The 25,570-nt window shown below is 37.8% G+C and overlaps 1 long non-coding RNA gene across 1 annotated transcript; it reads right to left on the bottom strand.

The window, feature by feature from the left end:
- Nucleotides 1-825: 825 nt before the first annotated feature.
- LOC129736363 (uncharacterized) lies at nt 826-25,168 on the bottom strand. Its single transcript, XR_008732836.1, has 6 exons — nt 25,114-25,168; nt 18,619-18,739; nt 13,192-13,390; nt 7,166-7,894; nt 6,986-7,054; nt 826-3,329 (listed from the first exon to the last, which is right to left on the bottom strand). It is a non-coding gene; the product is annotated as an uncharacterized LOC129736363 (long non-coding RNA).
- Between the last annotated feature and the right edge of the window lie 402 nt (nt 25,169-25,570).

The following is a 25,570-nucleotide window of genomic DNA, read 5'->3' as shown; positions in this document are numbered from 1 at the left end:
TGAATCTCCACATTCAGTAAAGATGAATTTATGCTGGAAAGGAACTAGGTCTGTTTTTATAGGAAGATACAATCAGAACCTGTGCAATCTAGAACTTGTTGATCTAGCTGTAAAAAAGGAGCAAAGATGTAATTATTCTTTAAACCTATAGGAGTAACACAGGCATCAGTAAAATAAACCTGCTATCAGCTGAAGAAAATGTTGACAGAAGAATAAATGGATATAAACTCTCTATAAATAAATTCAGGTAGCAAAATAAAAGCAATTAACTTCTTAATCTTTGGTGTGGAGCAATGTTAAAATGGGGAGAGTGGAATACAAGTAATTTCTACCTCGACTCAAGGGTTTCTAAATTTATCAACAGAGCTTGCTGATGGGCTCGCTTATGACAGCAGTGGGCTTGATGGTGTCTCTTTCAATGCTTTTTCATACTCCTTCACTCAGCTCCCCAAATTCTACAGTCATCACCCACCTCCTCCATGCAGCCTAGAAAGGACAGAGCTGATGACAAGAAAGAAGTCTCCCCATTTTTTCGTACTGTTTTGCCACCCACTTGTCATATGCCATTGCTGAGTACCTCTTCTCATTTGATATATTTTTTGGCTGTGTTTGCGGTAAATATGCCACGACCTCTTCTACAGAAATAGAGTTGAGGTGTGATTGTCACTGCTTTGTGTAACAACAGCTGACCCTGCCCTGTTACCAGAAAACAGGAAAACAGAAGCTTTCAAAAGGACAGAAAGGAGGCTTTATTACAGCTTAATTTTCTGTTAGCTAGGTAATTACATTTCCAAAATCTTTCTGAAACCTTTGGGTACTGCAGTTCTCAATTATTTAGCCAGAGGACCCTGGAAAGTGATAATTAGGTGTTAAACACCAGCCATGTTCCTGCAGATAGCCCTCCTGCCAGCCATTTAACACTTACTTTGGTGCTAAAGCTATGAATGATGTGTTTTTCAACAGCATTTAGGTGCTAATAAATTATCAAACAGTTTGAAAGCAAGGGCCTGCCTAGATGGGAGAGTTTCACTCGGGAAGCCATTGGTAGTGATGTCCCTGACCTGAAGCAACTGGAGCAACTGGAGACATCTCATCTAGGAAAAGGTGGGACAGGCTTGTTGGTGAAGTTGCTGGATTTCCACAGCAGCAGAGGCACCCCTGGACAAGTCAAGGGTGACTGTCCCATGCTTCCAAATGTTTCCTTTTGAAATGGAAAGCTAATTTATTTGTGGGATCAAATCTTGAGATCTACGTCTTCTGCGTCTAGAGTTTTATACTGCCAGACAGAGTTACTCCATGCAGATACAGTTGTCTAGACAGGTTAAATTCCATTTGTCCTCTTCTCTTGTTATTAAATGCTCCTTAAGTATGACTTACTCAAATCCTTTCTGAAGCAATACTTAAACCACAAATGCTACCTACCAGCCAGTAAAAGGATGTCAAGTGTTATAATTCTTCTGGACTATGTAAATTACATTCTCCTCCTTAGCTTATAGCAAATAAATTTTTCACTAGAAATAATGTTTACGTGGACTTACAGTTTACATTCAGAGCACCAAAAGTATTTCAGCATCTAAACTCCTATCTGGCTGCAAGTGTTTTGGTACTAACAGAGTAGACATAAAGATGTCATGCCAACTGCTCCTCTGCACTAGATACACAAAGTCATGTCCCAGGACTTGAAATTACTTGCCAGCTTATGCTTCTTTGCCTATGTGCCTTGTACCTCGGTAGAATTTGCTGTGGAAGACGCAAGGCCTCTATAAGTGATCCACACTATGTGATACCAACATCTCTGGCAGGACTAGAAATGGGTTCATCTGGGCTAAAACATTATTATCAGTGGCTAGATAGATGAATATCCACATGCGCATACCTCACATACATTACCCCAACAAATGCTTGTTATGTTCTGAAGCTGTTTCTTCACTCAACAGTGGTATCAAACAGGGATCACCACAATGCAGCATTCACAGGAGGTAAAAACCTAACAGGAAGGAGATAAAGGCAAGATCCAAAGTGATACATAATATAGGCATGTCTAAAATAGCTATTTTTGCCTTAGGTGTTTCAGGGCATCCTGCCTGGCATTTACCTGCTCCTGCTGCCTCAGTAGCCTGCAGGCTTTGGCAGGTCCTGACCCTTACATGCCAGCCCCCTGTGAGTGCCCTGGGGTACTGGAACTGGCTGGGATGGAGGGGACTTTCTTCATAGCCACCTGTATGGTGCCATGCTTTGAAATGGTGGTTGAAACAGTGCTGATAAGACACCGGTGTTTTCATTATCTGTGAACAGAACTTGCACAGCATCAAAGTGTTCTCTCTTTCCCACTGTGCTCCCCAGCGTATAAGCTGGGGGTCCAGAAGAAACCGGGAGGGAACACAGCTGGGACAGCTAAGCCCAGCTGACCAGAGGGATATCCCATACCATATGGCATTGTGCTCATTAATAAAAGCTTAGGGAAAGGAGAAGGAATGGGAAGCAGACTTTTGTGGTTATGGCATTTGTCTACCCAAGTAACTGTTATGTGTGACAAAACCCTGCTTTCCTCAAAAAGGCTGAACATCTGCCTGCTGCTGGGAAATAGTGAACAAATTCCTCTTTTTGCTTTGCTTGGGCACACAGCTCTTGCTTTCCCTATTTAGCCATCATTCTCTACCTGCAAGCCTTTTTGCCATCTACTTTCTCTCCATCCTGCTGGGGGAGAGTGAGCGAGTGCATTGGCAGGCATTTGGCTGTTGGCCTGGGGCAACCCACCATGTGAAGACACCTGACAGCACTAGATATCTGTATTTAGGGATACAACTTGGTCACCTACTGTTCACCCCTCAAGAAAGTTTTGTGTCAGAGTAACAGCTATACAAAACCTGAAAGAGAGTAGAAAGAAATGGAAATGAAGCTTAACCACAAAAACTTAGCAAATACTCATTGTCCATTTTGTATGGTTACTCACAATGTGAAGAATACGATGGGATAGAGGCTTACATGTGCCTTCTATTCATGTGTTGCCTGAATCCAGCCCCATCCATGTCTGTTCCCTTCCTGGTATTGTGTTTGCTCTAAGCTCTTGACCATCTAACAGGGATAAAAAAAGAAGCTGTAACCAGCTCTCTTCACTCACAGCCATGAGAAGTGCTGGCCTTGAACTACTGAGTTTATTTGGGGATTCCATTTTAATGGCTAGCCAAAGGAGAATTGCTCACTTATCTTCTTCTGGAAGAATCTGAGCCAAATGCCATACAAATGTACATTTGTACTCTATAGCAGCATTGTCTTTGATAATCAAGGTTCTCTGCTGGCAACCAAACATCTCACACACTGCAAGTCTTCTGTGAAGAAATGAAAACAAACAGTTAAGAAAAAATCACTTTAGAAAAAAAAATTCAGCAAAACTGGACTAAATGGTTTAAAGCTCATCTTTCTCTGTAAATAAAGTGGTGAAGAGAATTAGATGTTTCAGTGAAGTGCTCAACTTCAGCAGAGGTACGGATGAATGAAACCAATGTATGCACAACGAGAAAATGTTGAGTAGGGAAATTGTTCTACAAATGCCTTTTTTCCTTTCTTCTTATCCCCCTTGTTACATGCATTCCTCAGGAAAAGTGCTGTTTTGTTATGGCAAAGGAATTTTGCAAGGATGAATGTTCACCTAACCTTAACAGAAGGAAATGCTTGAGGTACAATGTAACTTGTACCCTTGTATTGGAGCGGTCCAGTCAGTAGGTTTTGTGCAAAGGCACTGAATGATTCAGGATTTATACATTAGGACAAAGAAGAACCTTTTCTCATCCTCTATAAGTAAAGGTTTTAGAGTCCAGTACATGTATTCCCACTTATATTACAGGTATTTTATATCTGCTATGCCAATCCAAAAGACCTTGAAAGAAGTATAATGAGTGTCTTACAGCCTCTTTACATTGTCAGAATATTTCAAAGGTATTTTATAGAGTATTTTATAAGATAGAAGCTATGAATCCTCATTGCTATTAAGTTTTAAGAACAAGCACCTTCCAGGGATTACACAGCTAGAGCTGGTCTGGCCTCAAGGGAGAACAGATGGGATGCATTTTTTGTACAGAGAACATGCAGCAGCTGTGCTTGGGTTTATTTCGTATACCTGCACACACCTACAGTGCTACTTACAGAACAAGTGTTTCAAGAACTTGGAAAAGGAAGGTGGATGGCACCAGTGACACTTTCTGGTTTTCATTAGCAATCACTCTTTCTAATCACCTTGCTCTGAATCAGATACTATGGGAGGTATTTGCAGATTACTTGCAATTGACTTTCTATTGTTTAAAAAGGTGATAAAATGGATAAAATGGCTGGAATCATAACAAGTGAAACTGTCAGGAACTAGTTTTCTGCAACCCATTCACAAAAGATTTTGTTAACAACACATGGGGGACAGATAAAAAATTTAAAAAGTATTTAAAGTTGTGGAGTAAAGGCATTCCTGCTGATTTTTCGTGGTGGAACAGGGTAGTACAGAAGAGGAATTCAGTGAAAAATGGCAGAGATGGCTACTGAAGTTGCTGATCTACTAGGTCAAAGGAAAAAAATGCTGATTTAACCTGAACAACGATCTGGACCTTGTATTTTGCACCTTTTCTGCACTTCCCACTATGAAAATAATGCCTAACACACTACCCAGACTGGAACTCTGCTTGTGGATTTAAGTTGCAAAGACATTTTGAATTATTTCAATCATTCAGGAAAAAAAAACTTTAAACGAAACCCTGTATCAGGTTTGGGGTTGAATGGTTGAATTCTAGGTTTTAGTCCAGAGGCTAAAAATAACAATAGAAAGCAGTGCCAATTTATGATAATTGTTGACAAGAAACCAATACCAAGAAAAGGTTGTTAAATTTTCATCTGTGAATATAATCACAACCTTCACAGGAAAAGGCACTGAGTAATATGGTCAATAGAGCTTTGGATTCAGCCCTGCTTTAGGCAGGGGATGGGACCAGATGACCGCCACGTCTGAATTCTTTTGTGATTCATTGCGTGATAAAATGTAATTTCTAAACTGCTGCTATTTATTTATTGCAATTGGGAAGAAAATTACGGACTTTGCTTGTTGATATTAGGGACAGAATTTGTGTGAGTGACTTCTGATTTTGGGTATCATCTTTTTCAAAACCTTTTAAGGGGCAGCTATCACCTGTATGAATGGTAAACCCAGCACTGTGAACCTAAGAGGTGCCCAAATCCCTGATGGTGACAGTGAGTCAACAAGTTAAAAGGTATCAATGGACCTGCTGCAATTCTCCATGTATGCACTCTTCCTTGTTGCAAATACAGTGTAATTTAGCTTTAAATACTCTGTCCCTGACAGCCAAGTAGGATTACCCTGCCCTTTCTATGTGCTAACAGTCTGTTCACAGTCAGTGGGAGCACCTCAGATGTATTGTAGCTTGTCAACGAACAGTGACATGATGAACTATCTGAGCCTTCCTGTGCTTTTCTGAACTTTGACTACCTTCATTATTAGTCTCCTTTATTATTAATCTACTTAAGAAAGCAAGAAAGAGCAACTGAGTAATCACTGAAAGGTGATAAACTCCCAGAGCAGTTCTTCAGAAGGTCTAATGAAGCCAGAGCATCAGTCAGATTAGCAATTTGGCACATTGGTGGCTCCAGGGTGCAGTTCAGCCTCTCTTGAAATCTGTGAAAAGACTCTGGGAACTGGATGATGCCCTAAATGAACAAGGGCTGTTGTTCCACAGGTTGAGTGACTTTAAGTATTCCCAAAGGGTTTTTTTTAATTAGATTAGAATCAGTTCTTAAATCACTAAATTGTGTGGAAATTTCCCATTCCAGAAGTAAGCAAATATTCAAGAGTATATATATTTTACTTAGCAGCTACCACAGAAAAATATACAAAGTGGGAATCTGTTAAATACAAAACCTAACTGGATATAAAAATGTGTTCCCTTGACAGGTCTGTTTCTTTAATAGAGTTTCATTAAAGAGGACACCATTGTTTTTTTTGAAACATTGTGTGATTTAATATATAAAATATGCAGCCATTTAATATTTCTTAAAAGGTTCAGTTTTAAATTGTATTTTTATTTTTTATCAGTACAAGTTTCGTTCTAATAATTCTCTGTAAAAAGGCTTCACTGCTTCAGTGCTTGTAAAATGCTTTCTTTGATCAGGTTTATTACCTCCGAGTTAATTTGTATTTATCAATTTATCCAAACTAAAGATATAGTTCATTAAGAGTTGAATGGATTCTTGGGACCAGATTCTTATAAATCGTAAGTTTAGGGTCACAGTATTAGGGGCCAAAGGGGGTCAAAAGGGTGAAAGCTAAGAGGTATTTGCTGAGTTTTGTGAAGTATCATAGTTGCTTCATTCCTTTTGCCTAGTGGATTGGTAACAAGGACAGTAAAACTGGAGCAGGCTGTGGCACATTGAAAGGAAAGGAATTCCCTTAAAACAAAAAGAGTAAGATTCAGAAAAGCCAAGGTGTTTCAACCTCATGTCTACTATAGTCGCTCAATCCAAACTTGAGTAAAAAGAGGAACCTGAGATCTGAACACACAAGTAGTAACAGTATCTCCAGAAAAGCCAAAAAAAGTAGGTGAACGTGAAATGTTTCATGGTTTAGTCCAAGAGATGCTGCTCCTCTGCCAGACAGAAAGGATGCGAATCAGCCCTTTTTATGTTAAATATAGTTTACTATATATAGTGATTTATAAGTGTAAGGGAATTCACAAATATGGAAATATGTGTCTACTGTATAGATATAAATGCATTAGGCACATGCAATGCAAATGCATAGTTACAGGAACTAGAACTGAATAGAATAGTCCTGGAAGCCAGGAACAACTTCATTTTTGTTGTTATTCTGATTGATTCACCATTTAAAATAAACAGATAACATAAATCAGCCTAAGTGCTGCAATTGTTTCTGCAGCTCTGTGCAGGCTGTCAGTTTACACATTAGCAAAAGGGTGTGAAGGACTGTATATACCTGGCACATCTTGGGGATGATGGAGAGGACACAATCCTGTATGTCTGGTTTAGAGATGCTCAGTCTCACCTGAGAAATAAATATTTGCAAGAAATGTAAATGCGCCTCTAACCTGAAAAATCTCTGCCGATATTCAGAGCAGAAGCAAGACAAACATTTCACACAGTCAGAACTACTTACGTCCGAATCAGCTTTTGTAGGACAGACCCTCCGTCCTTTGATTCAGGATTGAAGGTCTCCTCACCAGGATGCCTTAGCTCACACATCGGTAACGCAACTGATCCAGGCCTGACTTGAGTAATTTTGTATAGTGTTCTTTGAAGCATAACATGCAATGTGGTCACAGCAGTCTCTTCAGGTCTTGAAGGAGAAAAGCAGGAGGGTATATGCAATATCTTTCAGGATACTTGGATACAGGGCCTCTGAGTCAGACCTGTCCACTCACAAGGTGAAACAGTTTAAAATGCTATTGGAAGAAAATGGGACAGATTCACCCAATGCAATGTTGCAAATTTCTGAAGTTTGCCCAGTATCAAGCAAAGCTGCCAAATTTAAAAGGCTACCAATTTTAATTTAAGTTAGTTTATTAAATAACTTGGCAATATTTTAGACAACATACCTGCCCTCTTGTTTCTCTTTCTTTGTTCTGGGAGTTTAAGATCAGTTCGCTTCATTTGACCTTCAGCCTGTCTAAATTCCAAGTCACACTAACGGAAGGATGCTAATGTACTCCAGCTTGGACCTGGCTTGCCGAGAGATCTGGGGATCTTTCACAGAAATGGTTTGTTTCCCATACAAATGGAAAAGGCCGATTGTGGAAGGGGAAAATGAAACCACCACACCGCTTCCACACAGTGCTGTCAAATAAATTAATGTTCCTGTCCCAGAAGGTGAATTTGGTGTGCAGACCTGTGAAGGCAATTGAAGCCCGTTAAGGCAAACAGAGGGATGGCGGGGGAATTGTGACTTGCCTGCTAGGGGCCCTAACCAATTATTCTCCTCACTTTCCCACCAGTTCTCCACTGATGCCCTGGTACTTCTTAACAGTTGTGATGTTTTCAGCCTCTGCTTGCCTCATAGCATTAAATGGCTTGATGGCACTCTACGTAAGTTCCTTTGTGAAGAATTCAGGGTGCAATTTTCACACTGCAAGGAATATTATACATATAGCCTGGCATGCACACAGGCGTATGAGTATCTCAAACCACTCTTCCACACTCTCCTTCCTACATATATATATATATATATATATATATATATATATATATATATATATATATAAAAAAAAGCCAGTACAAGCATATGTCTACTGTATGTATGGCTTTAATGAGAAGAGGAGACAGCTATATCAGCCATGATATAGCTGGTAAAGGATGTCAATTTTTCTAGGCAGGGCAGCACTCAAGAGACTTGTTCATTGTAGCAGCAGAATGTCACAGCCTCTCTCATGTCATGCTGCGGAGCATGATGCTGCTTTTGCCCTCTACTTCTACCCTGACCAGCACTGCTAAACACAAATGGTACAAATGCTCCCATCAGTCCTACAAATACTCCATACTCATTTTTACCACATGTGGCATTGCAGCAACAACAGTTTGCATGCTTTGTAATCCCATGCTGTTTTAGTTCTAGTGTTAATCACTGATTCACTAATTTATTTAACAGAAGCAGAGTTTGGGTCCACGATGAGATCTGTTAAACTTCAGGAGCCCTAAAAACCCAGACAATGAAAGAATAAATTTTGTCTTTACATACAAAATAGATTATGAAAATTTTCGGACCCACAACCTCGGTTATTTCCCTTGACTGACTCCACTCACCAACTTCTGTGTAGAAACAGTAAAGGAAGAAATCTTAAGCTCAGCTTGTGTTGGGGTACTTCAAGTATCTCAGCTAGATTCCTTTTGCCCTGTTGACAACACACAATTATTTTCTGATCATTTGACTAATCTGTACCATAGCAACAATAGCCCTTGAAGATGCCAAAAGCAGTGCTTCTGAGACTTATAAATATGGTGGGTTTTTTCTCATTATTGAGCTTCAAGCTTTGCGAAGACTGTCCTGCTATTAAAGGAGCAATAAGCCTCCATTAGCAACAGCGGAATTACACTGCTGGTTTTTCATTTGTATGCTTGTTCTGATGCTCTTAATGAACTCCTTGTTTCACTGTTAATCTGTTACATGGAAATGACACTACACATGCTATTTATATCAGTGACAGTGCTCAGAAGCAAAGTCAGCCACAGACAACTTCCACAGGAAAATTCATTAAGGTTGTGCCATGGAATAGCAGCTACGCCATATTCAGGCTCTTTTTACACTGATTAATTCCAAATTTGTTTTAAATACATGCTGAGAAGACAACAGCAGAATTAGACCCTAATTCAGCAAAAATCTAAGCATGTAGTTATCTTGCACTGCACAAGTAACACGACTAAAGTAATGAGTAATTGTGGAATTTGCTTTGCTTTGATGAAACCATATCTGTGAAACAAAATCTAGTCTCCTGCACTAAGGGGAAGTAGTAAGCAGTTTTTACCCATAGAAGCTGAGTTATAAGATCTGGTCCTTTATCCTGCTCTGAGCTATAGTACGACTCCTAGCTTAACCACAAAGTGGAAGAACATCAAACCGCCCACCGAGAAGATGTTGGCAAAGCCCCAGCTGCTATCTTTAAACACAGTTTGTTTGAAAGTGGACAGTTTTCTGAGTTCACTTTTCTCCTATGCAAAATGGCATCTCCTCACTACTTGCTTCTACCATTTTCATGCAAACCTATGGTCCAGGACAACTAGATAGGGGCTTCTTTCAGGAAACATAGCAAAGACAAAAGTCAGCGATATCCCCCAATATGCCACCCATCATTTTCAGTGACCTTAGCTCTCACAAGTCATGAAAATGTTTTATGTTTGCCACCACATTATTTATTCTTTTTCTTTGCTACTTCTCTGCCTTCATCCCACGTTTGTCGTGTCTGGAGGGATCACTGTCTCCTCGAGCCCATGTTTACACAAAGCTTGGAGGACACAACCATATTCAGTTCATAGCTCCTCCTCAGCCACTTAACTATTGACATTCAGGATAAAATCATAACAATGACACTTTGTAATCCACAGTAAGTGCCTAATCTCAAATAATAAACTGGGCTTCTTGTAGGTCAGTGGAAAGAAATAGATTTTAATACGTAACTGCCAAATGCCTGAGTGAAGGCACGAATTCTCCCACAGAACTTCTTAAACAGCTATGTAAAATCCAGACCTCATTGCAGAGGCCAAACTTATATTAACTTCAGTAGCGCCAAGATTTCACCCTCAGTTTTAAGTTCCAGCAGGGTAAAAAGCCAACTCTGGAGAAAGTGATGGGACTGGGAAAAAGGAGAAATTAGAAAGTTGGGGATGCAGGAACAATTAAAATGAATAATGAATTTCAGCTGAGGTAGAACTGGGAAAAACTGTCAATACTGACAGTGCTAGTTCAGCTGGGATTGGATTCTACTTATTTTATGAAGAATACTTTAGCAGAACAATAGCAATTTAGCAGTGTCTCTTCTGAAAACCGTCTCCACGTTTGTCCAAAGACAAAGCCTGTCCTTCCTTTTCTTACATTCTCTTTTAACCTATTTATGTATTTTTACCTTCTATTCGCTAACACTTTTCCAAGTTGCTCAGCTTGGTTCTTCACTCTCTCCATAGTATGAAAGCTTTATTGTTCCCTGTGAATGCTCCATCACTTACCCCTTCCAGCTTCACGTTTTGGCACAAATGGCCTCTTTTGAGCTTCTGTGTGAAGACCACCTGCAGCAGACCTTGAAATGACTAACGTGGAGGCAGGCTGAGATCGGTTTAAACCTGAATTTCAAATGTACTCTACAACTCTTGCTGTTTCCTACTCCCCAAACCGACTTCATTTCCTACACCAACTGCTAAAGCAATAGTCACAAAAGAGGGAGCAGTAATTTACAGTAACTCTTCTTAATACATGAACATTAATTTTATTTATTGTACCAAGAACAAAATTTACTAGAGACAGTCCATGATTGGCATTTTGAAGGAAATATGGTAAATTACTCAAAGCTATGGCTATAGCTGCAGAGATTTATAAAACATTGCCTTCAATATTTAGAACATGATATATGACTAGTGCTGAGGTCATGTCCAGTGTTCATTTTGCTCATTTACTTTTTCAGGTGGAGTTGAAACAGTTGCCAATTTACAAAATTTAAATGGATTTTTTTGATAATAATACATTGAAAAGTAGATTTGTGAAGATAGATTCATGAAGAGTGCTACTTAATAGCTTGCACAAACTCAGAAACAACAAAATCTGTGATTTTTTTACTCTTGAAAAATACATTTAAAAAAAAATATCTATTAATGGTCTGATCCTGTGACAACTCAGTACTAGTCAAAGAACATATTACTTGACTAGTCTCATGCCTCGTAGAGAGTGCCAAAAAGGACTACTCACAGTATGTAAGCACTGTGGTTGATGATGTTTACAGGGTCAGTTATGATAGCTCAGTTCTCCAGGTATTCTCTTAGTCAACTAAGAAATACATTGAAATGAATTAAATTGCTCAGGATTAAGGCAACTGAATGCAGAATCAGCCCCAATAGGAAAATTTCTTGTAGTTCATTGTGCAACTAAGCAGATAAGAATAAAGGTGCTGCTTTCAAACATCGAAGACACAGAACAGCAGACGCATGCACAAATGCACAAGCTGGGGAAATGAAATTAGCAAGTGGTGTCATTTGTTTTAGCATATGGTCACATCTGACAGGCATGAGCTTGTGTCTGATGCGTTTTCTTGTTGGTGCTGGAAAGAAGAAAAATGTGAAGTCATTCAGGAATGTTTCCGAATGTGATGCTCTCCTCTTTTCCCCTTTTTTTCTTTTTCTCTTCTTTCAGTAAAAACACTGGATATGTTTAAAATCCCTAAATCATACAAGGCATATTTTTAATATCTTGTACTAGGGATAACCTTTTTAATAGTACTGGAAATCCCTGTATACCATATCTAGATATATCCAGATGGATTGCTTCCATATGAAGACATTTTCTTTTGCCATTTTTCATTCTATTGTACATATCTGTAACGTATGCTTTTTATAATGAAGGGCTACTCTTAATAACCTTGTATTTATTTTATTTTATTTTTCTAGAAAGAGCAGATGTGATGAAGTGAATGAGAGCTATTGGTTTAATAAAGCACAGTCATCTTCCCTCAGATGTTACAATAAACCAGATTAGATAGAGTTCTAATGGAGAAAGCTCCAATGTTAACTTCTGCTGTTGATAAATGCTCTGAAATTTCATTTTCTCTGCTCTGTGTATCTTGCATACATGCCTGTGTTTAACTGTTTAGAATCTGGCAGTGTAACAACATGAAAGCAAAGAACTCCAGGATCTCAAAATAGCTCGTTATACAAATGGTGACTCCTACCTGATAGGGAGAACTGAAAGGTGACAAAACCTTCCCTCTCAATTAAATTCCTTTCATGAGAGTCTTTAGTACATTTCTGACTATAATGTCAGTCAAGCAATAACAGAAAACTCAGTGTCATTACGGAAAAAAGACATTAAAACCTTTTCAGAGGTGGAAAGAGGGGATATGCGAATATACTTCAAAGAGAGGGTCTTGTTTTCCTTTTATTCCCTCAGTATTTCCATGAAACCTAACGCAATGACATCACAACAAAACAAGGTTGCCAAGATATACTATACAAAAACATGTTTTCACATGGTTACATTTTCTGCAAATTATAGTTCTTGGAGTATAAATCAGAATAATTGTTTAAATCAGAGTGACTGTTGAAACAGATTTACAGAGATCAAATCAAAAATGTAATAATTCTTGTGGTTTCACTAATGCTCAGAGCACCAAATACTTCTGAAAATTTTGGTTGTCAGTTATATATAGTGTTTACATTAACATGCTGCTTGAACAGAGAAAATATATATTTTAAGATGAAAATGTGAATCCAGGGTTACAAGAATGTTTCTGAAACAGCTAAGTCATCTTGTTTCAAGTAAAACCAGATGTTTGCTTAAAGTGAAAGGCAATCATTTCTTTTAATTATGTTCACTGGTTAGGCCACCAGGAATATCCATATGTGCACACAATGATCCGATTAAAATCAAAGACCTTACGATGGAGAAAGCAATCAACAACTGAAAGACCACCAAATGACATGCAAGGCACTGACCTGGATTCTTCTACCTCCATTCGCTCATTTTCACTCAGCAAGTTGAACAGGAAAGACTGCTGGAGTCCACCACGTGCCCCGAGTGAGTCACGTCCCTGGGACCTGGAGATATCTTCAGGGGCAATGGCCTCCTAAACAGTTGCTCCAAATTGATGAACGTGGACTAGCCAAATTCCTCAACATTGCACAGGGTCAATAGCTGCAAGAAAGGTTCAGCATACAGTAAGGAAACAGCGGCATCGCGCTTCTTTGCTCATTTCAGCCTTTAGGATGTGTGATAATGTAGTGAGCCGGTGGAAGACAGAAAAATACAGAAACTCATAAAGTGTTTTGCATGAATACTTCCCCAGAAGAGAAGTGGATGGGTAAATAGATCAAACAAGTGGATTTTCATGTCCTCCTGAAATCATGCCTCTAGCTACCATGTGACTTTGCTCAGCAGAAACTGTAAGCACAAAACATCAGCCAGAGGCTTCTTAAATACCCCAAACCCTAACATCTCTTCCTGTCCCGGATGGTTCACATGCACGTACCACGTGAATTTTTATTGGTGACTGTTTGCTTTGAAGCTTTACAACACTCTTCATAGTTTGAAATTTCTGTTCAAAACTGTGTTGCTCATGAATACAAGGATCTTAGTCCTCTTGTGAAGAAATACCAAGAGCCCTGCCCTGTGGGAGGAGATGCACCCTCTGCTGGTTTACAGAACAATAAACCATTTCTGGGAACCGGCACCTAACTCTGGTAGGACCTCTTCAGCTCCTCTGTGATCCCACCAGCAGACAGGCACAGCCCTAGAAGCACCTATTTCAATGACAACTATGTATTGTGCATCAAAAATCATGCATTTGATGTACTTAATATATAATATACACATAATATTCACATAAACACACGTGCACATAAGAACCAAATATGCATGTAATACATTGCAGATGGATATAAAATAACATCATATCCTCTGATTTCTTTATAATATTCTTTCTGGAGCTGAACATTTTCTTCAGGAGTACATGGCCAGTTAATTACTTTGTCTGTACATAGTTTTCATTTGGTAGTAACTCAGGTTGAAGGTACAGGACCCTTTTTTCCAGTGGCACACATCCAGTGAGCCTACTTTTACCTTTTTCTGAAGGATACTCAATTTTCTGGCAGTCTTTTATGTCAAACAGTTCCTTCACTAGAAAAGAAAGAAAAAAAAAAAAAGAGGGAAAGAACACTTTGCTTCAGTAAAAGATGTTCTCTGTCCACAGGCATTTATCAGAAAAGCTAGCATTTTCAGGTCAGACTGAATATATAATCAGGTAATAAAATGTCTTTACAAAAAAATGGATAAAATGTGGCTCCAGTGAAGCCATTCAGATTTTTAACCCTAATTTCAATGAGCCCAAGAAACATCCCTTTCTGTTTTTCCATGCTACTTCTGTCATGGTGGAGTAGTTTATTTTACATATATGGTTTCTGTGCTGCTGGTGTTCTCTCCTGTTTGTGCATGAGCTGGGCTCGGCTGCTGTATTGTTCTGCTTTTGTTTTCTAGTCCACTCTTTCCAGCAATGACCCTGACTGAAGGAAAGAGCCTTTCCTTCCATCCTCACTGCTCTGCAAGACAACCTTTCCCTCACCCAAACATAAATCTTAGAGTAAGTTCAGCCTCTACAGTGTCCTTTGATAAACATGTGTATGTATATTTAGGCATCCATCTCCATGACAATCCTATTTTGGTCCTGTGAGTCCTGTGGCTGTGTACAGCCTTTTAAATGTTCCTCTTTCACATGGCTTTACTTAACTGTCAGCATTCTCACAGGGCCCTTTGTGCATTGCATCCAGTCCCTTAAAGCTCCTCTCACTGTTTTGACTAATAAGCAGATCCATTAAAACTTTGGGCCAGGATATTTAGAGGGAAAAAAATCATGCAGACCCTGCACATTTAGCAACAGACACTTGATCTTTGCTGATTAGCTTGTAGATGATGTTGCCAGCAATATCTTCTCCAAGGCATACTCCTGTCTTGAAATATAACATCTTCACCAGTTTTCAACATGAGACAGGAACCAAAACTAGTTAGCATCGCAGTGGATGACCTCCAAGTACCTCTGGCACTGCTCGATGGAAAGTAGATTGGCATTAATGCTGATACAGAAGAGAAGCAGGCAGGCTAATTTGTAACCCAGAAGGATCCCAAAATATGTCCAAAATATTATTTATGACTAAAAATCATAAAATGGAGTTAAGACAGATTTTATTGTTTACTTATCCAAGTCATAAAATATACAAGCACAGCAAATATAAACAACTGCAAAACAAGCTGAGCAAAGGCAAGCTTTCAGCTAGCTTAATCATCTCTAAATTCTAAATATTATTTCATGACAGATGGCTGCTGGAGTCCGTGAAGGACTATACCAAATCCTGTTCCCTGTTCCATGCAGACCACCCCTACTGAGGACACTTCCATCCAACAGTATTATCACATATTCTGCCTTGAAACAGAAAATTTCATTTCCTCATCACGATTTTGTCAGTCTTATGCTGGAAAAGGGCCTACTGCCCACCTTTCCCTGGACCATCTTTTGCAGATGGATTGTTCTTTTTCATCATCTTTGAAGGAACAGTTAAGAACTCTCCCTTCCTTGCTATGCCGGTCTGGGTGAGTTTCTCTAGTCTAGTTTTTATACTCTTTCCATCAATAAATTTTAAACAGTTACCAGAAGTATGTTAAGTGATACAAGCAATATCTTTTACATATACTGTGAGTTCCTGCTCATTCTTTTTTATTATTCTCCTTTTGCATACTGCTTCGGAAGCAGTACATACTTCCCTCCGTACATACTTCTTTCCATACCACACCACTGAGTATCCTACTGCTTATCTGAGAGTGGCTCAGGAAAAGGACATAAAATTAGAAGATAACATATAAAGGGGTCACAAAGTATATAAATAAAACATTTAATATAGCTATGTGCCCTCACAGGGGCCATATATTCACCATGACAGACACGTGCATATTTGTTTTAAATCCTCCAGTGACGAGGACTCTACAGTCTCCCCAGACAATTTGTTCCATTCCTTGACTGTGGCTTTTTTTTCTCCTAATATATAGCAAAATTGTCCCTTGCTGCAAGTTAAACTGGTTACCTCTTGTTCTATGCATCATGGCTGTGAAGAGCTGATTATTCCATTTTCCTGCATTTTAAAGACTCCTAAAAAAACAAAAACCTTTTTTTGAAGTGCCCTGACTATATAGGCTGGATTCAGCATATCTGGAATGACTTAATTAACAGAATTAATACCATATAACTTACCTGATCAATCTGAACCAACCACCTGATTTCAAACTAGACTGAAAAAAACATTTCTAGAACTTGCAGACAAATTGTATTTCGGATGGAAACTTAATTGTAAAATATCAGAAGTTTGCAAAATGAATCCATTTCTATAACTACTTTGTGAACTTGGAAAAAGTGAGACTTAAATGAGAAAAGTCCAGTATTTGTCTTTTCCTCTCCCACTTCTCATTTTATTTAGCCAGAAAATGAACTCAGTGTTCAACAAAAGCATGTTTTATATCAAATAATATCCAATTACTAATTTGTTAAATAAAGATTAATAATTAAGCAGGCTGAAGTGCAATCACTATTATAGTTTACAGATAAGAGAAAAGCATTTGAAAGGATCTTAAGTGAACTACAAAAACATGGACTAATCTTAGGAACAAATGAAAATCCATAATCCTGCTTAGGCCATGGTCTGCTGGTAATGCATTTGCAATTAAAGTACTGCATGATTTATGGAAGTCAAAAAGGAAATTACTCAAAAACATCTACAGCGAATGCTTGTAACTAGCTCCCACTCTCCCAAAGGACAGGACTTTAACCATTGCCATGGCTCAACTGAGAAGATCTTTGACTTGTTTTGCAAAATGTTTGCTTGACTTCTTCAACTTCATCAGTTAAATGTGCTTAGCCCAGTAACATAACAGGCACGCAAAGTTATGCAAGACTTGTAATTACAATATCAATCCTTATAAGATATTTTGTAGCAAATGGAGGAGTCTATTTTTATTCTATTTTCATATTCCTTAAGAAAAATGTTCAGACTAATTATTTCCCATTAACATCTAGAACTCAGCACACCAATAAATATAACTATGATCTCTTTTAATTTTTTAAATTTTAGACTATTTCAGTCTTTTCTAGCTATTAAAAGATCCACTCAGGATGTAAATATTAATGAAATTATAAAATTGAAAACTTTTTTCACAAAGAATCAAAATTCAAATGTTGTTTTAATTTTAAACCTTTACAATATACTGCTTTTACCATGTTTTCTAAAAGCCAACATTGTTTAAAGTTGCCACATGAAAACATATTGATAGCATTTTGATGGAATATGTAGGTTATAATAGAAAAGAAATCACAAGACCTTAAGCAAAATGTTTGTGAGTTTTCTCTAGCCATGATAACCCACCAGAAATCCTGATGGGACAAAATGTAGTAATGTAAGGTAAGAAAAAAACCAACTTGCAATCATGAATACAGGTTGCTCTCAACTTGTTTATCCTGCTTTAATCATAATATTTATTTATTTTTTTTAGGAAAGCTTGGGATAATCTACTATTTTGTTGGTATCGAGGAACAAGACGTGGTTCAAGGCATATGTCAATGCAAGCGCCTCACTCATGCATATTCACCTGTACTTTTTGGTCCCCACTGTAGAAGTCCATTCTGGAGATACAAGTAGCAAAGCTGATTCACAACACTGGCAGCATTATTCTTAGCCTGAGAGGTGGAACTGATTTCACAAGTGAAAAAATAACACTGGCCTTGGGAAAAAAAATGCAAGCAAAAACATTGGATTCTATGACACTTCCTGAGCTTAAAAAATGACAAGTCATTCTCCACTGAGTCTTTTCCTGCTTATTGGTAAGCTTATTAGTACTTTTTTTCAATACAAGACCTTGAAGAAATGTCCCAGATTTTCTGGGAAACAACTTTCTGGTAGAATTACCACATCCAGTTGACTGGTGTTTTTTCACATTTACTTTGTCCCCCAACAAGTCTGTCTGTTTGGAGTAAATCAGAAACACCACTTTATTTTAAAGGAAACAAAGGAGAAATCCCATTTTCTTTTGTATATCATGTATTTATCTCTTAAGTGCTCTCAGATATACAATTTAAATTTTGTAAAAAAAATAAAGTTGCACTTTTTTCATTTTAAGCTCAGAAAACTCAACATGTAGAACTAAAATCACCACTAAGCCCAGTCCTAGGAGAAGTAATATGCAGCGGGTTTATATTATCTGTCCAACTCTATTTATGGAAGAAAATTCACATTTATACAATTGAGTTAGAAATTGGCATTGTATATTTTATAAGTTTCAGAAGACTGAAAATGAGGATTTGAAGACAAAAGTATTAGAACATTTCTCACCAAAGGATTTCTGAAGGATGCATGTTCAGCTGAATGTCTGTGTACAGCATTTCTTGTCCAACCAACGTACATGGAGCCTTTTGTCAAGTTTTTTCAGGCCCTCTGAAATTCTTATGATTTCCTGAAAGGTAAACATTTGTTTCCAAAAAGAAGTAGCTGAATTGCAACAAACTCACTGTTTGCAGAAATCAAATTGTAAAGTTACATAGTAGATAACGTATACTTCTGGATGAAAGCTTTTCCCATGACTTCTGCTCTTCTGTGATGTCTTTTCAGGTGAGTTACACTTACGATCAAAAAAATAGATAAAAAAATCTGTTGTAATCTTACATATTACAAGTTCAGAGTACTCCAATTTCTAAACTTTAAACACAGAAATTTGTTGTATATTTTGAAAGAAATACAAGCAGTTCTTTGTCATCAAAAGGATCTCTCCATTATCTTAATTTTCATCTTTCCTGACTTGTACAGTTAGTCTAACAACCAATTAATACACAAAGGTAATTTTTAACCACTTGAAACCAGCTTAGAAGCTTTTCCTTTGCAGAAAATATACCAGTTTATGCTGTACAAGCACGTCAATTTATGGTAGTTCATATAGTACTTTCTATGTAATTAAATTGACAAAATTTTTCCTCTGTGAAATTTCAAAAATTTTTTTGAAAAAAATTTCAAGGATCTTTTGGAACATGAGGGAAAAAAAATCGTTTTATTATCTATCTCTCCTTTTAGGCCCAGGATTTTTCTCTACAATGCATTTTTGTTGTATTGTGCAATTGATAAAATGTGCAACTTGATGGAAACAATATTCTTTCTCATTTTGCACCATGTACATATAAACTGGCATTTCACAAAATTACCAGTCTGTGAATGGCAATAGAGTGTCAAAGTTTAATTATTTTTTTTTAATTTCACATTTTCCAGTATTTTTAAGTGTTTTGAAAATATTACATAGACTCTGAGTCTTCCATTATAGTAGTAGTAAATGTTTATCTGAAATTTCTGGGTATCTCTGTGGTTTGAGGCATACATGACTGTATGAAAAACTAGGCCCTTCCCAACCAAATCTGCAGATGTCCTCACTACTGAAAGAGAAGCACATTACTGGGATTACAAGAAGATTTTATCCTACCAGGATGCTCTGCTAGCTTTCTGTAAGTCCCATGAGTGTGTACGACTCTGTCACAAGAAGATCTACAAGAGTGACCTTGGATAACAGCATAACACAACTCTATTGCTTCCACAACACTGGGGACGGGGCATTTCTTAATAATAAAAGTTTCAGAGGGGTTCTCCTTAAATGTTATGCTGGAATAATTGTTACTGTCCGTTTCGTTTCATGCTTTCTTAGATCTAGCAGCCCAATATGCACACCTGATTCACTTTGGTGTAGACCACTTTATAAAAGCCTTACAGCAATTGTTACTGATACATACAACATCACCTCCCCTTTCCTTCTGGAAAGAGCAGCCTCTTTCTTTCAGGAACTCACTGATAACACATTATGACCCACACAGTGACCCTGATATTATATCCCCAGCAGATATTTAAACCCATGAAAATCCATTTAATAATACTTAGATGCAAACTTCAGTTATTATCCCTCCTTCTGCTCTTTACTTCCAGTCCTATGTGGTCTTTGGGCTGAGAATCTGTGAGCCAAGCAGATGGTTTTAGCCTTTTAGATAAATGTATGGGATAAAATAATTGTTAAATATTGAAGTAATGAGTATATAAGTAAATAAAGCTGCAATTATTTTAGACAGAATAATTCTGGAAATATATCTTTTGATATTTCAGAGACACTGGAATTAATGTCTGCATAAAGTATGGGAATAAATCTAGTATCCTTTGATTTGAAAGTATCTTGCAGCATTGAGTATTTACAAATGGTTAAACCCCAAGACTTCATCTTCCTTCTGAAAAAAGGACTTAATTTCAGGTGAGTTCTTCAGAAACTGTTTTTCACTCCTTGGTGCTCTTCTTTGACTCCATCTCATTGTTCCTCATAGATCTTTGCACTGTGGACATCAAAATAAGGCTACAGGATGGTTTGTACCAAATTTGAGGAGCTATTAATGACTGTATGCTTCCCTATTAATATGTTCAAATATCATGTTCAACTTTGTATCCATTAGTCCACAAGGAGTGCTTGCAGATGTTTATCCACCATGTTTTTTCACCCTTTTTAAAAATACCACCTTCTTTCTCACCTGTTTGATAATGCATCTCTGCTTAAAATTATTTATTGGGACCTATTGCTTAGGTAGATTACATCTATTTAGTATGTTAATATGTTATATTGATTCCAGGCCCTTTCCATTTTAGAACATCCACATAAAAACACATTAGGACATGAAAAATGTTAGAAAGAACACCCACAAAAATCAAAATATATAATGCTGACCTTTTATCATCAGTGTAATACATTGCTGTAATGTTATTGCTACATTGAAGTATTTTGACATCTACTTTCATAAGCAAATGCTGGTTGTCTTGAATTAAATTCTTCAAATTTATTATGAATCAGGTGGACTAATATATATTCCATGCTTTTGTCTGAAATCAGCATCTCCCTGATAATCCTGTAATCTCCAGCATTACCGTATTTATTCCTTTTAGATATATAGGCTCAGCACTATCTTTCTTCCAACTGTCTGGCATTTCCAAAGTCTTGAAATACTCACTGAAAATGAACATTATTGCTTCTGAAGTCTTCCTTGGGCAGCTATTTTAAAACTCCCAAATGGAAAATATCTGGATCTAATGCTGATCATTATTGAAGAACTTTGATTATTACTAGATAATAATATTTTTATGTAAGGTAAATGTATTATCTACTTTTTTTTTTTAATTCAGAACAAAAATAGTCATTAAACACAAATTACTTTTAATGCATTGTTATGTACTGTTCTAAAAATGGATCAATAACATTTGCTTTTTGTTCCCAAAAATGTTCTTTCTTCATATTGCCCTTAACACTTGCAGCCAGATTTCCTCTTCACAGTCTCAGTTTTCTACAGCTTCCAACATAAAAAAACTCGACCAAATCCACATTATAAATTGTTTTCTTGCTACACCTGTTATAGATATAGATATTGTTACTGTTGCTTTCATTGGTAAGCATTTTGGTTCTTTTAAACAAGCTTTTTAGTTGTGGGATTACACTGTTTAGGGTTTGAAGTAAACAGTTTTTAACTACCATTCACATTTTTCTGATTCAATTTTTCCTCCCAGATGATTTGATTCATAATTGTTTTCAGCTTTGTGAAACTGATCTTTTTAAAGCACAAAGGATATGCACACACACACACACATGCTGCAGACATCAATACGTGTGTGTGTGTGTGTGTATTTAGGAGTGCGTGCGGGTGTGTATCTGTATGTGTATTGTACAGCCATGCACAGATGGTTAGGATTTTATTATGTTTATACAAAGCAACTATAATCAAGTCACAAACACTTGAGCTGAACCACAAGTACTCGGAAATTCTTCTACTAACTTGATGTCTAACATGGTTGTCTTGTGCTGTATGCAACAGTTTCTGACTTAGACAGTCAACATGTACAATATTTTGAAATTCTTGGGACATTCAGTACTGGCTACATGCAACCACCAGCCAACATTTCCCAGCCTCCTGAAGTCCCCCAAAAGAAATCCGTCATCCTTTCCCTAGGCTATCAGTATTGATGCTGGTTATTTGATTTGGTTCTAATGACCAATACTGACAGTAATTTAGAAATAAAACAAGATCACAATATGAATAGCAGCTTAGCAGAATATAAATGTAATATACAGATCTTTCTGTTATTGAATTACAATCTAATCAATACTAAATAATGGTGAGAAAAATAGTGAGAAAATATTGATGACGCAGAGATTCAGAAGTTCAAATAAGCACGTGATTTCCACGGGCAGAGAGACCAAAAAGCCAATCTGATCAAAATCAACCAAAAGTTACACACTCTGGGGTGTCAGATAGAATAATTTCATTTTAGAAACATCTAACATGCAGATAGGTATCATTTAGCATTAGTGGTATCTGATTTTCCTGTATGTAGTGGAATAAAAGGTTTTGTTTTTTATGAACTTCTAAGAAAAGGGTTGGGCTCACTGGTACTGTTAATTACAACATTGTTTCTACAGCCATACATAAGGGTACCTCATCACTTACCCAAGATCTGTTTTGAAACCCAGGGAGAGTTTGCATTGCCTAAGCAAAAGGATTGAATGTGATTTTAGGCACTGAGCTGTGTCCTACCTAGCCTCCAGCTCCCTCTGCAGAAGGGAGCAGAGTTTCCTGAAGTCCTGAGACCTATCTCCCAGCTCCACTCAGGTATCTTGGATACTTTGAGGCACTTCAAATACCCCTGGGCACCCAGGTTTAGGCAACAGAATCCCACTTGTACCCTTTAACTTCAGGTTGGGTGGACAGGATTTCTTTCTTAACATGTTGGCTAAGAATTTGCATGGTAAAATGTAAATTTCACATTTAAACATTTAAGCTCTTTTAATTTGTGTTCACTCTCCTTTGTTATTGATATGATCATGTATTTTATACACTTCAAATTAGTGCCATGTGTGAATTCATATCTTAATCTGTACTGTACTGACCCTCATTTCCTTACCAGTTTTTGTGTTTCCAATTTTAAGTAAAATTTAGATCTTAGTGTTTCTGATGCAAAAATTTGCATCATTCTCAGTTCATTTCTGGCGGCAGGGGTGTCAGCATTTCTAGCCTTCCTGCCTTCCCTTCTGTCAGCCTAGTGGGTCCTAACTGGGGTTACTGTGAAGTTCCCAAGAATTTCACAAGTTCTCCTGCAGTGATATGTGTCTGACATACATCCCTCTTTCTCCATCAAAGGTAATCAAATGCTTCACTAAAATACAAGAGCCTTGCAAAGACTGGAAGTGGGTTGGACAAGAGATTTCAGCTCCCATCCCATGCAAGAGCAGGATGTTTTCTGCTTTGCCTACACGGAGACCTGACAATCAGAGAGGACCTTCAGCAATGGCTCTTCCAGACTCTCTTCCTGCTTGTGCTTGGATCACGAGCACAGGAGCCCTTTTCCTGGAGCTATGGATCATGATGCTTTCAATTTGACAAAGCTGATTTATCTATCTCATTTGGTTGCCTGGTGATCAGTTCTTTCTTGAATAATAAATAATGAGTACTGACAAATAATTATAATAATAAGTAATAAATTATCCAAAATATATCACAACCTCTTTAATGCCTAATTGTCAAAATACTTTTCAACCCATGGTTAGTCTCTGCAGTATAACTTATAACTAGTAGTCATCCTCCCCAAACAGGAATCTTTTCACGTTGCAGAGCCAAGAAGGGGAACTGAGGACCACAACTGCCCATTAGAGGAACCACATGCATGTCAGATGTGCTTTTACCCCACTATGATTCTGAAATAAAATGTTTATGTAAAGGATCATATCTTTATAGCTGTCATTTAAAGGACCATGTTCTCATAGATGTTAGTTTGCTCAGAGGCAAATTTAGCCATGTTAAACATACAGTTGCAGCATAGTCTTCTTGGTGAGGGGCCAGGTAAAAATTAGTACATCAATTTAAATATGCTGTCTTGGGATCACTCAATAGTAATCAGAAAAAGATGAAGGAATCTCCAGGGCAGTTTCATTTCACTCATTTCAGGGTGGAATTAAAAAGCTTTCTGATGTGTCTATTTCCCTACAGGGAGCATGTAGCTGTACATGTCAGACACTCAGCATTTAGACACCTGAAGTTAACTTTTCAAAACTCCATATTAAAGTGAGAAATCCCTTTTTCTATATATCATTATTAATGACCATTAAAAAAAAAATATCTAGCCTCTGCTTTTGTAAAGAGCTTGATTTACAACAGCCCTTAGGACATTATCTACTAATTATGCTGACAGATTAATCAAGTAGTTGTTAGCTAAATTTATGGCACATCATATCATATCTCCAATGTTACGAGTATGAAGAAAACAATAATGTAGTATGCCTTAATCTTCTATTTGAACAGAGTTCTCATTTGGGTTCTCTTGATGGTCTAATTTTTAAAAAAACCAAATAATAAACCAGGATGTATTTACCATAATGATTGTGTAGCAGCTCACACGGCGGTTAAAATCAATGCTCTCATTAAATGAGTCAAAGATCAAGCTACTATATATAAGCATGCAAACGTAATCATGACAGGTACAGTATACGATCTTAAACAGACTTGTGTTGGTTGGGTCAGTGTATACACTGGTGTCTTGAAACACACCTAGAGCTTCTGGGAGCTGCTGATACACAAGTAGAACTTGTTTCCATCAGTAGTACCAGAGCAAGGACACTCAGTCAGCTAATATCTCCATGGGGAACTACCACACCTTTCTTGAAAGCAAAACTGTCTGAAGGCTCTCAGTCTCTGCAGCTGAACTTTTTCAAAACACAAAACATTAAACTGGAAAAAGAAGTTAAATAATAACCGAGTCCAAAATAAATCTTACCTTAAACCCACTGTAGCCTAACGTGGCAAGTTCTTTCCTCCCATCTTGCTCTCTAACTGTTCAGCAATTTCCTGGTTTGAATAAACCCTACCCCCTTCTCTGCGAAAGGCTCCTTCTTTCTTAAACTTGCCTGTGTATTTGTTCCCTGCTCTTCTTTGCAGTCACCACTGTGCCCTAAACATACAGGCTTGCCTGCCCCATCTTGTACAGCAGAATGTCTCCCCGGCAAGCACCCCAACTGATCTCCACGGAACACCAATTCCGCTCTCCCTTGGGAAGTTTTTACCTGACACACATTGCAGCAACCTAAGCAAAGCAAATGGGCTGCCCTCCTAGCAGAGCAAAATGTTAACATGTGGAATAAAATTGGAGCAAGCAAGTTTTGGTAGTGCAACACTAGCACGCGCAAGTTGTGAAAGAGGCAGTGCTGCGCTGCACCTGAGGTGCCACGGGACAC

The sequence above is a fragment of the Falco cherrug genome, chromosome 6 (assembly GCF_023634085.1).
Source record: "Falco cherrug isolate bFalChe1 chromosome 6, bFalChe1.pri, whole genome shotgun sequence".
Taxonomy (NCBI): domain Eukaryota; kingdom Metazoa; phylum Chordata; class Aves; order Falconiformes; family Falconidae; genus Falco; species Falco cherrug.
Note: the sequence above shows the minus strand (reverse complement) of the source record. Positions and strands in the feature narration are given on the sequence as shown.